The sequence below is a fragment of the Ahaetulla prasina genome, chromosome 3 (assembly GCF_028640845.1).
Source record: "Ahaetulla prasina isolate Xishuangbanna chromosome 3, ASM2864084v1, whole genome shotgun sequence".
Lineage (NCBI taxonomy): Eukaryota > Metazoa > Chordata > Lepidosauria > Squamata > Colubridae > Ahaetulla > Ahaetulla prasina.
The window spans coordinates 225,985,204-226,000,833 of NC_080541.1; the positions used below are offsets into that span (position 1 = coordinate 225,985,204).

The 15,630-nt window shown below is 43.6% G+C and overlaps 1 protein-coding gene and 1 long non-coding RNA gene across 6 annotated transcripts in view; one reads left to right on the forward strand and one right to left on the reverse strand.

Moving 5' to 3' along the window:
• Positions 1-751: 751 nt before the first annotated feature.
• LOC131194649 (uncharacterized) lies at positions 752-13,154 on the reverse strand. Its single transcript, XR_009154251.1, has 3 exons — positions 13,081-13,154; positions 6,459-6,517; positions 752-5,905 (listed from the first exon to the last, which is right to left on the reverse strand). It is a non-coding gene; the product is annotated as an uncharacterized LOC131194649 (long non-coding RNA).
• The window catches only part of GMEB2 (glucocorticoid modulatory element binding protein 2), a 38,874-nt gene continuing 36,273 nt past the window's right edge, over positions 13,030-15,630 (forward strand). For 3 of the 5 annotated variants that reach the window (XR_009154249.1, XR_009154250.1, XM_058175873.1), the window contains exon 1: positions 13,035-13,190. The gene's annotated coding sequence lies outside the window, so the exon portion shown is untranslated. Of the gene's footprint in view, positions 13,191-15,630 lie in introns of all 5 variants that reach the window. The other 2 variants (XM_058175874.1, XM_058175875.1) reach the window with 2 other exon arrangements.

A 15,630-nucleotide genomic window follows, 5' to 3' on the forward strand; every position in this document is an offset into this window, starting at 1 on the left:
TCCATCCATCCATCTATCTATCTATCTATCTATCTATCTATCTATCTATCTATCTATCTATCTATCCCTATCTTCGAGTTAAATCAGGGGTCTCCAACTTTGGCAACTTTAAGCCTGGCGGACTTCAACTCCCAGAATTCCCCATGGGAGTTGAAGTCCGCCAGGCTTAAAGTTGCCAAGGTTGGAGACCCCTGTGCTAAATTATACCCCAATGCCAACTTCCTGAATCGCGTATGTGTGTATTCCCTTTGTGTAACTAATACCTAATCCTAGTCTGGGGTATTTCCACGTTTCATTTGGTTCTAAATTCTCCTGAATCTCTAAAGCTCTCTGTCTTTGCAGCCTCTGATTAGATCTCTGTTGTGGCTTTCCCAGGCACTAGATCTAAACAGTATGTGAGAAAGATCTTGGGAGACAGGACAAAGAGATGCTGCTTAGGGAACAGTCAGATAAGAGGCAGCTGAGCCCTCTGCTGCATAGCGGGTAGAGAAATAGACTCAAGAAGAGATCCTTCCCAGCTTCTCCAGCTGTAAAAAGAGACGGTGGGAGAACTGTACTTTCAGACTTAACAAAAATTCTGTTCATGTAGCTTTGCAATAAACCTGTTGATCCGGTTATGATTCCCGTCTGGTCCACCTAGTAAGGCCGACACCAGGATAGGGCGTTTCCAGAACCGATTTGCCATTTTGTAAATTCTAGTGGATGTGAATCGTGTCACTTTAGGGATGCTTGTGAATTATCGGTCTTCTAGATTGATTGCTTGGGAGCATGCAGATGAGGGAAATTAGGTATGTCTCACAGACATACCTATGTATATAGACATATATACGTTTATGGAGCCGTATCAGAATCATTGTTCTCAGACAGATAAAAAAAAGTATATACTTGTTGTCCAGAACTGAAATGGCCTCAGGGACTGATGGGCAAGGAGTGAAGTATGGTATCATGGAAAGAACATTCAAGAAACCTTTGAAGAAAAGAGGGCAATTCCCATGGATTACCTGTAGCATATAGGAAAGGTAAAACACACAGTCAGTTTAGTTAGTTAGACAAAGGGGAATGTTTTATCCACTGAACTGATCAAGGAAGACAAACAAACAGATGGAAGTCAGGAAATTTCCTCAATATATAAAATATCCAGCCTGGCATTCATAAAAGAAGTCCTGAGCGAACATTTTATCTTCGCATCCAAAGAAAAGGGCCATGCTGCTGCAAATAATTTTTAGTTAAGTTAGAAAAAAAGGAAGAGCGATTGACGGCATCAGTCAGGGTCAAGAAATACCGTAATATGCCTGGGAATAGGATAGATAGAAGAACTGGGTTCAAAAGTTCTAGTTAAATCAAATCAGTTCTAGGAACAATCATTGGTGATAGCACCAGCCTATAAAGCAGAATTGTTTTATCTGCATTTGATATATTTAAAATGCTTAAATAGAGTTAAATAAATTCTAAGGGAAAATAGAATTGCCTGTGTAAAAGTCATCATCGAGATGGGGAACGGTGAAAATGTCTGCAGGAGGATGATGACAACGATAGTCTTAGTTTGGTGTGTTGCTGTGGGTTTGTGTAGTGTGTAATTCGGATTTGCTGTAAATTTAGGTTTTAGTATTCTAACAATTGATGTTTTTATTTCAATGTTGACAACAATCAGAAACGCTGTTACTCAGGAGTGCAAGCACAACGGTGAAGTATTCCTGCTTGCAGTTATTCATTTGAGGTCAGGAAAGTAGTAAATTAAGACAGAAAATGGAAAGCTAGCTCTCAAGTAAGGCGAGAGACTGAATTGAGTATTGCTGTGGAAAGGAAAAAAATAGCTGTTTGTTTCACATTTTAAGGAATATTCATTTAACCTAACCCCACAATTGGACATTTTGGTATTTGAATTGTGAATTGTGCTGTCAGAACCCCCTTCAGAAGTAAGAAAATTGATACCACGCTGCTAACATTGGTTAATTTTCATTATAATTGATTTTTAAAGTTGATTTTCTCCGTCTTGGCATGTTGCACAAATTTATTTATTTGCTTAAGAGAATTTACATGGCCTCCTGCTCACTTTCAGCGACCTCTAGGTGGCTTAGAAAAATGACACAGACTGTTTGATTGGTTTAGAGTAGGGCTTTTGCATGTCAAAAATCCAGCCAACCACTAAGTAGAAGCAAAAACTCTCTTTTACTATCACCTAGTGGTTCCCTGGGTGTTTGCAACCCTGGTTTATGGCTCCATATATTGTGAAAACTCAGAAAATGAGCTAGTTAAGGTAAATTGTGTTCTGAAAAAAACGCCCCCTTAATTTTGCTTAATGACTGTGTTCACACAATGCTTATCTTTTCTGTGCCGCAATTGCTGGCTGCCAGCCAGAGAGATAAGTGCCCGGATGCCTCCCATAATCCAGTGATAGGCAAAGCTTGATGAGTCTTTTAACTTGTATCTTAAGACAGCAAGTGTGGTCCACAGGTTTAGCACAGGTCAAGACCAGGAATCTAATAAGCAAGTGACAAATCCAGGAAAAAAGAAAGGAGACACACAGTAAGTTGGAATCCACAGCAAGATAGTTGGCTCAAAAAGTTGGTTTTCAGCCTCGACACCCAGAGAGCAAGGCCGATAAACCTCCACTGTTGGAGGTTTTCAGGCAACCATTTGTCTGAAATAGTACAGGGTTTCCTGCTTGAGCAGAGCGTTGGACTAGATAGAAGACCTCCAAGGTCCCTTCTCATTCTCCACCCCATACAGAGCTGTGGCAACGGACTCTTCTGCTGTTTTATTTCTTGACATGTTTCTCAGCTCTAAGGAGTTTTATCACATGTCTCTGCTTAGGATCAAATGGTTGGACTTGAGAAGGGGTCAGTGAGGGCAAGGCAAGGGATCCTGTGGGCTTGCTGGATCTGCCTTATGGGTCTGGGGCGTCACCAGTAGTGGAATCACCCACACCAGGTCTATTGTCTCTAGATGTCCTGGCTTCACTTCATCCCCATCTTCATTGAGGGTATGTCCAGCAGTCCAGACCAGGGGTCTCCAACCTTGGCAACTTTGGGAGTTGGAAGTCCACAAGTCTTAAAGTTGCCAAGGTTGGAGACCCCTGGTCCAGACAGTTAACCAGACAGCTACAAACCTAGCAGCTGTGTTTGCACAACGTGGGACGCCTGGTTTGTGTGTTTGTGCAATGTCCCTTTAGCGTATTGTGCAAACTCGTCTCTTTTTGTTAGCATGGCATTCGGCGTCCTTTGCAATCCCAGAAAAATGAATCGATTCGGTAAGTAGGTTAAGCGCGTTAGTGAAAGTAGCCAAAAATCTGGAGGAACATGAAGAGAAGGGATTCGACAGGAAGCGAGGCAGAAAGTGGGATCGTCTCTTCAAAGGGAGGAAGGAAGAAGAACGGCTAAGTGAGGTATTTTGAAAGTTTTCACATCTCACCTCCTACAAAAGCAGAGGAGCTAATCTGGTTCCTAGGATATCATGGCAAGGTGCCGTTTTAATGACAGGATATCCAGCTTTGTGGGAGCTTTCTCGTCTTCCTGATTCCACACGATATCTGGAGGCATTGATGTGCAAAATGACGGGAAGATGCAGAGCCCAGATTAATGTATGGCTCTTCCTAGGTATATGTTTTGTGGAGTTCAATGGGATTGAGTGTAGGATTACAGGCTAAGGGGGTTGTTATATGCCTCCGCTTTTGCTACTTGGATGTGTTTGTGCTGTTAGAGCTAATGTTGTGCGCACAGAAGTCACAATATTGTGTTTCAATTGAATCGGAAACAAGGATGGGTGGATTAGCCTTCAGCATCCTTCTCCTACCTAATCACTTTGAAATATACCGGTTTGGACCAGTGTTTCTCAACCTTGGCAACTTTAAAGGTGAGCGGACTTCAACTTCCAGAATTCCCCAGCCGGTAGGACTTCTGGGAGTTGAAGTCGGCATGTCTTAAAGTTGCCGAAGTTGAGAAATCACCCCAAATGTCTCTGCCAACTGGGCTTCCTTGTCAAAAACATCTGATGGCTGATATCAGGTTGCAGAAGGCTCTCTCTGACAACCAATGAATTCTGCCCTGTAGTATTTAGGTATATAAAGAATGACATTCATTCATTCGACTTAATTTCCAAGTGCTTCTAAACTAGAAAGCGTATGCCAGGAAAAAATAGCCAAAAATACAACAAAGTTGTTAAGTAAATATTAGAGGCATTTTATTGGATAGGCTTTTTCATCAGTCACTGGAATCCCTCGTGTAAATAAAATTATTTTAGGAGAATAGCTGGGTACAATAGAAAGGTCCAGAAGTAAGTCCAGCATCTGTGTGTGTGTGTGTGCGTGTGTGTGTGTGAAAGAAGATAAGCTTTTCCATGATAGGGTAGAATGGGTGCAAATAAGCACAAATCAAGCATAGGAAAAGACTCAAATGAAAAATCTATTTGAAATAATGTTGTTTTTTTTAAATCCGAACACACAAACCCAGTTAAATTTACATCAGTGCACTTCGATCCAAGTCTATTACTATATTTGCTGCATTATACACACATTTTACACTAATAATAACCGTTTTATATTAATAACCAAATCATCTTCCCAAGATTTGTTCCTTATGGAGCCACCAAACTATGATCTGTGAAAAACAGAAAAGTCTCAGTAATCTTGAGAAAGCCAAGATTTTTTTTTTTTTTAAAATACAATCTTTAGGTGGAAAAAAATAAAACTAAATCAAAATTCTACACTGGCCCAGGAGAACTAAACAATCATAAGGGACTGGTGGGGGCAGGGCTGAGAAACACAAAACCAGGATAAGAAATGGAATTCCTGCAGAAGAGCACAGCATACCATCTTTGCAGATCCAAATCAATAATTTTCTTATGTATATATTGGTCTCTGCTAAAATAAATGTCTGGACACAGGTTGCTAGTGGCAGGCCCTTTATTTTGGAAGACTATGTACAAAATCATTATAACCAATACCTAAAAATTAGATATTTGCTAAAATTACTTTATGTGCGAGAGAGAAAGTAAAGAAGGTGGCCTGGGAACCGAAAACTTTGGGAGCTGTTCTGTCTCTGTATCTTAATTACCGAAATCTGTTCTTTGTATGGAAGTAAAAACTTTGAAGTTAGTTATAAATCTTTTTGGCATTATTAAGCCCAAAAGAAGACAACAATAATTTTGTCTTACGTTAATGGGCTAACATCTCACACCTATTTTAAGAAAGCAACGAATCTGCCTGAACCGCCACGTTGTCAAACCTTAAGTCCTCTGATACAAATGTATGTTGGTGCCTACAGTAACTTTGGTTTTCCTTTGGGATGGTGTTATATTGCTGCCTTGTGAAACAAACCCAGTGTTAAGAATAAATGTTATCTCCTCTTTTGGTGCCCAGTATGGCTATTTTCTGAGCAGTGCAGTCCATGGTGGTTCTCGCTGCTGCTCCTCAGTTAATATCTTCCATTAACTGTAGATATTTTCTTGGTTGCCTGATGCTACTGGCGCCATGCCTCCAAAGCCGATGCTGCAAGGTGTGGTTATGTGCCTGTGTGTATTAAGAGTTGCCAACCGTGACATCATCCAAGTGCATGTAGCAAAAACCACACGCACGCACACACACACGAAAAAACCCTGGAGGCTGAGGCAAGGAAGGCGTGTTTATGGTGCTACTGATGATATTCCACAGCAGATTTTGTATTAATAACCAGTTCTAGCCTATATGGACTCATTAATGGCCCTGAGTGGGCATCTTCTACAAACTGTACCTGACAAAAAAGAGAGCAATGATGGTTGAAAGCCAGAGAGAAGATTGATATCCGGGGGGGAAAAAAAGAAGGAAGATTCAAAGATGCTGGAATTTATATTCCATTAGACAGATGGAACAGCTCTCATCACAATTCTTCTGCTGTGAAGGCCACAAGTCCCGGAAGTTATCTAGTTAGAACTGAAGGGACAAAGAAAAACTTGTCAAAATGTTAGCAGCCAAAGTGTGCCACACCTTCCGATGTAAAATGGAACTCTTTTCTCTCTTACAGGTGTATTCTAAATGTTCTACTATGAGCATCGCTAGTTAAACTTATATTGCGTATCATTGTAACAAGGGTTGTCTCCCTGCAGCACAAGCTCAGCTTACAGGAAGTTCTCAAAAACACCTGTGCGGCAAGCAAACTTAACTTTTTCTGGTATTTCATCCTCCCCAGGACTGTCCTCCTGTTTTCTCCTGAAGTCTAGTTTAAATGTGGTTGGCCTTTCATAAAAGTCGCTTCTTCTTAGGGTGCAGTGTGTGCTGTTTTGTTTTGCTTTTTTTTGTCTTTCCAAAGATGCAGAAAAGGAAGGAAGTGTAACGGTGTCATGAATGGATTTTTTTCATACTTGAGCCTAATCTGATTCCTTTAATTTCACATGCATTTCATCGTCAACTTGAGGTTGTTGTTGTGCAAAAGAAGTGATTAATGAGGAAAAACGAGAAATAAACTTGGTATGAAACCACAACTCACCATTTTTATTTATCTATTGATTATTTTTTTTTCAACGATAGTTGTTTTCAAGTGGCTTTCTGGGATAACAAAAATAAAATCTATTGATAAAAACTGGGGAAGGGGGGAAGGAACTTCTATTTCTTCATGGATTTGCTCTGTTGATAAACATTCCCCAGAAGTATTTTTTAATAACCCGATACACAGAAGACACCCAATTAGGCGATATATATTATATAATGTAATCGGTTCAAAGGAGTAAGAACAGTGTTTCTCAATCTTGGCAACATTGTTTCTTCTCAGCCAAAAAGAACTAAAAAAGTTTCCTGGATGAGAAACAAAATGTTTTCAAGGCAAAACGCCAAGAAAGTCCGGTTGCCTTTTGGAAAAGCACCATTGGGACAATAGGATGGGATGTTTTGGTCAGAGGAGACATCTATCCAAGGGAAGGAGGGAGAGGCTGAGGAAGAGGAGGCCCATACTAATTCATGGAAGAAATTCCGGTCTCAATTACGGTTTTAAGTGGAGGTCTACCTGCAATGAAACATCTGCAAGAAAACCACCAAGCTCAAGACAGCACTAAGCAGCCCACAATTCAACCCCGAGCTACACTTACTCTCTTCTATCAAACCCCTAGAATTTCTGATTGTGGGCCACGCCTACTGAGACTGTAATATCAGTACAGTCTACAGCAGGGGTCTCCAACCTTGGCAACTTTAAGACTTGTGGACTTCAACTCCCAGAATTCTGGGAGTTGAAGTCCACAAGTCTTAATATCGTCAAAGTTGGAGACCCCTGGTCTACAGGTTGGAGACCCCTGGTCTATACCAGACCCCCTCGTCTACAGCATCCAGCAACAGGTTGGAGAACCCTGGTCTACAGCTTTAAAGTTGTCAAGGCTGGAGACCACTGGTCTACAGGTTATAATCTTTTTAGCATGCCCATTGCCAAGGAAATTGGTAATAAAAGCATAAAGTAGGGGCCTCTGTGGCTCAGACTGGTAAGACAGTCTGTTATTAACAGCAGCTGCTTGCAATTACTGCAGGTTCAAGCCCCACCAGGCCCAAGGTTGACTCAGCCTTCCATCCTTTATAAGGTAGGTAAAATGAGGACCCAGATTGTTGAGGGCAATAAGTTGACTTTGTATATAATATACAAATAGATGAAGACTATTGCTTGACATAGTGTAAGCCGCCCTGAGTCTTCAGAGAAGGGCGGGATATAAATGCACACACAAAAAAAAGTAAGATGTTATGCAATGCTGCAAAGTCCACATTATAAGCTCTGATCACAAGCTGTCGTTTTTAGGAAGCAAGAGCAAGCGAAAAAGCGACTATGTTCATATATGAGGAGACGTGATTCATCCTGGATGCTTCCACTTACTGAAAAGAGAAAAACTCAGCAGAAAGTGTGGGTGTATGTTCCATCTATGTAATGAAAAAACAACAACAACCCAATTCGCATAGAAATTTAGGCACTGGAACCCTTAGGTGCTTTTGCAAATGTCTTGGTAAGAATAAGAGAGATAAATAAAAATGATACTCATTAATAGATGGCCTGGGAAGGCAGAAGATAAAAAAATGAATCTTTTGTGCTTTACATAATCAGTCTTTCAAAGAGACCTGCAATAGCAGTCATAGGCTGCTCAAGGCCGACTCAGCCTTCTGTCCATCCGAGGTCGGTAAAATGAGGACCCATATTGATGGGAGCAAATAGGCTAGCTTTGGAAAACACTGTGAAGCGGTATATAAGTCTAAATGCTATTGCTATAGGGAATTTTGGCAATACTGACCTCAGCTAAACATTTACCTCTGCCAAGAGTCAAGAATTTAATATAATAGAATAACAGAGTTGGAAGGGACCTTGGAGGCCTTCTAGTCCAACCCCATCCTCAGGCAGGAGACGCTGTTTACATCATTTAAGACAAATGGTTGCCCAATCTCTTGTTAAAAACCCCCAAGGGGAACTGCTATCCTGAACCTAATTCTTACCAGCAGGTAATGGTTGAAGAAGTGACAGAGAACACTATCTTGGAAGAAAATGATCATAATAAGCTGCTGCTCCAGAAACCAGGAGACAGTGAGATGGTGGTTTGCTTCTAACTGTTGTCACAGATATAGGCATAACCAGAGGGGTGATCATGCTTTTCTTCCTCTATCACTAAGTGGCAGCCACCACCTCCAATTCTCTCCTCTTCCAGTATTTGCCTCCTCCGTTATACCCAGAGCCAAAATTTATTCCCAGTTCTTTTTAAAATCATAATTTAAGATATTGATCAAAATAGGAGGGTCATAGCTTCTGCCAACCCACTTCATTTCCTCCACTATCATCAGCTGCACGCAAGTCAATATGCCACTGCAAAATAAGCCCAGAAAAAGAGTGGATTTTCAGAGCAATGAAGATTCCAAAGGAAAAAGTTATTCCAAATATTCAGGCTTCTCATATTTTACAAAGGCCCTGCTTAACAAAACCGAGCCTATTTCACCTTCCAGCCTAAGGTTCCAAGACCTTTTTTTCTTGTGTTGTACTAAGCCCTTAAAAATAATAATAATAATAATAATAATAATAAAATAATAATAATAATAATAATAATAATAATAATAATAATAATAATAATGAAGAAATAAAAGGGGAAGAAGGCAAAAGCAGACACAATCATTTGACAGGATGGTATAGGAAGTGGCTGGGAGGAGGGGAGAAGAGTAGCAGAGGTGTAGTGAAACAAAAGTAGTGCTAAGAGGAAAAATCAGAAACAACCTTGATCTGTACATGTTTCTCACCAGCAAATTATTTTGACAAAAGGGGTAAAGTGATAACATTTCAGAGGAAAGGTCACATACTGGCAACCAAGAACAAAAATACATATTTCTGCTCCCTTTGGTTGCCACGGAGCCTGGAGGGATCTGAAGAACTGGTCATTAGCAAATGGAGAATAGCTTCGAGGGTATGTATGTGAAACTTTAAACCAGCAGAACGTCTCCAGATTCATAGATGTGAGAGCCCATGAAATCACCCCTCCCAGCCCCCCAAGACAGCAATGACATGATCCCTCCATAACAGATGCACCAGCAATATCAAGACGCACAGAGTTTCTGGGAAACAGAATTGAACCTCCTTTGGTTCTGCTTTATTCGTTCTTTGACAAACGGAAGGATCTCATAACAGCCCTTTACAGATGGAAACACCCAGTACAAAAAAGACTGCAATAAATATGTCCATCAATATTTATTTGTGATATTTACATCTTGCCTTTCTTTCAGGTCAACATACCGTGCATAGTGCTGCCTCTTTGCATGTTTCTACACAATCACCAGTCTGTGCAGGAGGCCGAGAGAGGAAAATTGATCTGAAGCTGTGTGGGGGTGGGGGAGGGGGTGTCTCCAAACATGGCAACATGCTGGTTGGGAAATTCTGGGAGTTGAAGTCCACAAGTCTTAAAAGTATCAAGTTTGGAGAGCCCTGGTTAGGGGATTGTCATTTTTTCCCCTCTACTATACAATGTAATGATTTTATACACAACAACAGAAAAAGACAGACATCAGCTGCCAAGAACTGAAATAGAGAGAAAAAAAAACCAATCCCATAAACCCTTTTAATATTTATTTATTACATTAATCCCCAGCTCCCTCGTCTCATCCCTATAAAGGAACCAGGCCTATATGAATATAATCTGCATTAAATGCAGGTTGGTTTTATAACAGCCAAGAGCTGGATCCCTCTGGTCGATGACATGGGTGCATCTCTGTCACCTGCTTGACAATCATAGGGCTGTGATTATCTCTGCCTCCTCCTTCCACAACGTTTTCCCTCCTCTACTCAGGGGAATTCCCAGTTCTGGGATTTCCTGGTGGTTTCCTTTCCCACCCTTGCATAGGTGACTATTATACCTCAAACAGAACGATTAAAAAGATAGTAATCTCAAGTAAAACATCTTAATTGGACAGAACCTCTTGAGGAGCTGTCTGAGGTACGGAGGAGGAGTGGACAGTCTGGAGACATTTAAACAAACATCTTTGCACGCTGGTCTGGCTTCAACTAAAGAGTTCATGTGAAAACGTTTATCCCTGAGGATGTCTATGGAGATTCTCCGTCACCCAGGTCACGGTTGTCCCAAAGGTGCTTTTTCCAAGAGGCAACTGGACTTTCTGTTTTTTCTTTGAAGACATTTCGCTTCTCATCCAAGAAGCTTTGCATTGGATGGTGGGGAATGGTCAGAACTGAAGAATCTTCTTGGATGAGAAGCGAAATGTCTTCAAAGAAAAAAACAGAAAGTCCAGTTGCCTCTTGGAAAAAGCACCTTTGGGACTCCCTTAAGATGAGGACATTCAAACAACTACTCAACCTTTTACAGTGCCACCTGGGGCCAACTTGCACACAGAATGACTTGCTGGCTGGAAATACCTCTGCCATTAATGTGGCCCGGTTCTAGAACTATAGACATCTATGCTTTATTAAAGCTTTCAAAAAAAATTAATAATTAAATTAATAATTTCCCCTTTTCTATTTCCCACATTTCTGACGAGACGAGTCTGCATCTGGTGTTTTTTTTTTTAAAAAAATAATGCAACAATGTTAGTCAGTATACTCAACATGGCCAGGGGATGATGGGATCTGGTGTCCAACCCCAAAGAAATTGGGGAGGAAGGCCCCATTGTGGGACACGCTTTCCACTAGGCCAGGCTATTTTCTCTCTGGCGAGGCATATGGAGGGTGGAGTCCGATCTCCCTACTGTCATTCATCTCTATAAAGCCTATATATGAGTATAACTCTGAGATCAACCCTGACTGCTCTTTAGAAGGCCAGATCTTGAAGATGGAACTCAAATCCTTTGGCCACCTAATGAGAAGGAAGGACTCACTGGAGAAGAGCCTAATGCTGGGAACGATGGAGGGCAAAAAAAAAAATATGGGACGACAGAGAGGGAGGTGGCTGGATGGAGTCACTGAAGCAGTCGGTGGGAGCTTAAATGGACTCCAGAGGATGGTAGAGGACAGGAAGGCCTGGGGAAACGTTGTCCATGGGGTTGAGATGGGTCAGACACGACTTCACAACTAACATGAGTATAACCTGCATTAAACCAAGGTTGGGTTTTCTAGTAACAGAGAGTTGGATTTTGACTTGACAAAAACAGGTACAGGTAGCCCTCAACTTATAGCAGGTCCATTTAGTGACCGTTCAAAGTTACAACGGCACCGGAAAAAGTGACATGGCCATTTTTCAAAGTTGCAACCTTTGCAGCAACCCCATGATCATGTGAGCAAAATTCAGACGCTTGGCAACCGGTTCATATCGGTTGCAGTGTCCCGGGGTCATATGATCCCCTTTTGCGACCTTCTGACAAGCAGAATCAATGGGGAAGCCAGGCTCACTTAACGAGTGGACTAGTAAGTTATCAACTGCAGTGATTCACTTAACGACTGTGGCAAGACAGGTGGTAAAATGGAGCAAGACTTGCTTAACCAACGTCTCACTTAACAACAGAAATGTTGAATTCAGAGTGCAGAGAAGAGCAACAAAGATGATTAGGGGACTGGAGGCTAAAACATAGGAAGAACTGGGTATGTCTAATTTAATGAAAAGAAGGAGTAGTGAAGACATGATAGCATTATTCCAGTATTTGAGGGGCTGCCACAAAGAGGAGGGGGTCAACTTATTTTCCAAAGCACCTGAAAGTAGGACAAGAAGCAATGGGTGGAAACTAATCAAGGAGAGAAGCAACCTAGAACTAAGGAGAAATTTCCTGACAGTTAGAACAATTAATCAGTGGAACTGCTTGCCTCCAGAAGTTGTGAAAGCTCCAACACTGGATGTTTTTAAGAAGAGATAACCATTTATCTGAAGTGGTGTAGGGTTTCCTGCCTGGGCAGGGGGTTGGACTAGAAGGCCTCCAAGGATCTGTTATTGTTATTATTATAATTGTGGTCTTAAGTGGAGGACTACCTACCATATATATCCATGTCACTTTCAACCTTACGCCTCCTACCAGAATGTTCTCCCCCCCCACTCCTCAAGGAAGTTCAAGCCTTGTCATCTCCTTGTGGTCCCCTCTCCACTCCACTCCCAGTTGCAAAGCAACCTAAACCCATCGTATAGAGCAGGGGTCTCCAACCTTGGCCACTTTAAGCCTGGAGGACTTCAACTCCCAGAATTCCCCAGCCAGCAAAGCTGGGAGTTGAAGTCCTCCAGGCTTAAAGTGGCCAAGGTTGGAGACCCCTCATATAGAGGCCCTTTGGGATTTTTTTTTTCCTTTTCTTTTTTTAAACGACGGTATAAGCCGGCCTAGCCCGCCGAATGATGGGGATGATGGGAGTTGGAGTCCGCAGACGTTTTGGGGGGGGAGGAACCCCTGCGGCTACTTTCCCTCAGGGGCTCGTTGAAGGGGGGGGGGCGTTAAGCCCCTCAGCGCCCCGCGCATGCGCCGTGGGGTACCGTTGATGCTTCTGAGGGGAGGCGACCGGCAGCTCTCCCCCAATAAAAGCCCCGGTGGCGGGTGGGAGCCCTGCCCCCCCTCTCCCTCTCCCCCTCCCTCCCTCGCCTCAGCCCCGGCGCCGCAGCAGGGAGAAGGCAGCAGGGGCGCAGTGCGCCTGCGCAGCAGCGAGCAGAGGCCGCGCGCGCCGCAGCTTCCCTCATACACACACACACATATATACAGACGGCGCTGAGGCGGCCGCTGCGGCTTCTTCCTCCTCCCTCGCCTCCCTCTTTCCTTCCCCGCCGGCGCTGGAACCTGAGCTCGGGCCGCCGCGGCTGAGGTAAGCGGGCGAGGGGTTCCCGAAACCGTCCCCTGGTGACGCCAGACGGCCGGCCGGCCGGCCTGCCTGCCTGCCTGTCAGCGGATCCCTGCGGAGCGTCAGGACGTTACGGCAACGACGGGCGGACGGCGGCGACGACGACGACGGAGCGGCGCGCTCGGCCGTCTCCCCCGCTCGCCCCCCCCTCGCGCGCTCGCTGGCGCCTCAGCCCCTCCCCCTCCCTGGCCTCACAGAGCGGAGAGCGCGCCTTTCCCCCCCACTCCCTTTTGGCCTTAGCCGAGGGGAGAGCGCGAGTGCGCGTGCGCGCGGCCGGCTGGCCCGCTCGCTCTCCTTAATTCCACCCCTCCCACCGTCCCCTCACGCGCGCCGCCTCAGAGGTTGCTTGGGACCCCGCCGCCCCGCTGGCAGTGGCGGATGGGCGTTGGAGTCTCGGGACCCCGGACCCCTCCTCCTGGGGATGGGAGGCGTTTGTCCTTCCCCCCCCCCCACACACACACACCGTCCTACAGCCCTGCGGCGGCGCGGCTGGGGATGATGGGAGTGCGCGGGGAGGCGCCTGTCGGACTCCCGTGTGGTGGAAGGGCCGGGAGGGCACCCGATCTTGGAAGAGCCGCGGCTTCCCTTGTTAAAACAAAACAAAAAAAAAATGGTCTCTTTTTTGTGGGATTTTTCTGGCTTGGATGGTGACCAAGCGGGGCTTTTCCGGCGGGAAAGACTACAAAGCCCATGCGGGATGGGAGGAGTGGGGCGCTCTAGCCAGCTTCCCTCAACCCCCCAAAGGGCGAGAGTGGTGGAAGGATGGCTGATTTATAAACTGAGAGAAGAGAAAGGACTTAAACGTAAAATTCACAGGCGCTTTTTTTTTATTAAATTTATATTTAATAAATATAAATATTTATGGTCGTAGCTGTTTGGGGAAGCTTTGAAGGTTCCCCCCCCTCAAAAAAAACAAAAACCCAGTGGAGGCATCAATTTGACAATGGAAGGTGAGCGTAGATACAGCCCAGCTCCTTAAATTTAAAATTCACAATGCGCTTTATTTTTATTAATTTATCAAATTTGCCTACAGGTAGTCCTCGACTTACAACCGTTTTGTTTAGTGACCATTCAAAGGGACAACGGCACTGAAAAAAAGTGACTGATGACCGTTTTTTGTTTTTTTAATTTGCATCTATATCCTGCCCTTCTCCGAAGACTCAGGGCGGCTTACACTGTGTCAAGCAATAGTCTTCATCCTATTTGTATATTTATATACAAAGTCAACTTATTGCCCCCAACAATCTGGGTCCTCATTTTACCTACCTTATAAAGGATGGAAGGCTGAGTCAACCTTGGGCCTGGTGGGACTAGAACCTGCAGTAATTGCAGGCAGCTGCTGTTAATAACAGACTGCATTAGTAGTCTGAGCCACAGAGGCCCCTTTTTCACACTTTGCGGCATCCGTAATGTATCAGGTGATTTACATTTCGATGCTTCAGGACAGCTGGTTCATATTTACAACGGTTGCAGTGTCCCTGGTTTATGGCATCATCTTTCACGACCTTCTGACCAGCAAAGTCCATGGGGTGGCCAGATTCAGTTAACAGCAGTGTTATTAATTTAACAATTGCAGTGATTCACTTGACAGATGTAGCAAGAATAGTCGTAAAATGGGAGAAAACTCACTTAACAAATTTCTCACTTAGCAACATACATTTTGGGTTCAATTGTGGTCATAAGTTGAGGACTACCTGTACTGACCATATCACAGTTCGGGGTGGCTTGGAAGGGTCTCCCCCTTCCACTCCCCGGAAAAAACAGCCATGGGAGCATCAATATGACAATCAAAGCTGGGACTAGATACAGCGAAGAAACAGTTTCTCTTCTTTTTTTTATGGTTGCCATCGTTGTGAGCCATCAGAATTTACCTCCTGGGGCCTGGATCCCATATGCTTGTATTTACCCCTGCCTATTTCAAGATTGTGTTCACCTGTGTTGTGCATGATGGATTCAGAAGCAATTTCCAGAATGTTCAATTGCTTTTTGCAAGCTCAGATTGCAGAAAGAATAGAATAGAATAGAATAGAATTTTATTGGCCAAGTGTGATTGGACACACAAGGAATTTGTCTTGGTGCATATGCTCTCAGTGTACATAAAAGAAAAGATATGTTCATCAAGGTACAACATTTACAACACAATTGATGATCAATATATCAATATAAATCATAAGGATTGCCAGCAACAAGTTATAGTCATACAGTCATAAGTGGAAAGAGATGGGTGATGGGAACTATGAAACGATTAATAGTAGTGCAGATTCAGTAAATAGTCTGACAGTGTTGATGGAATTATTTGTTTAGCAGAGTGATGGCCTTCGGGAAAAAACTGTTCTTGTGTCTAGTTCTGGTGTGCAGTGCTCTATAGCGTCGTTTTGAGGGTAGGAGTTGAAACAGTTTATGT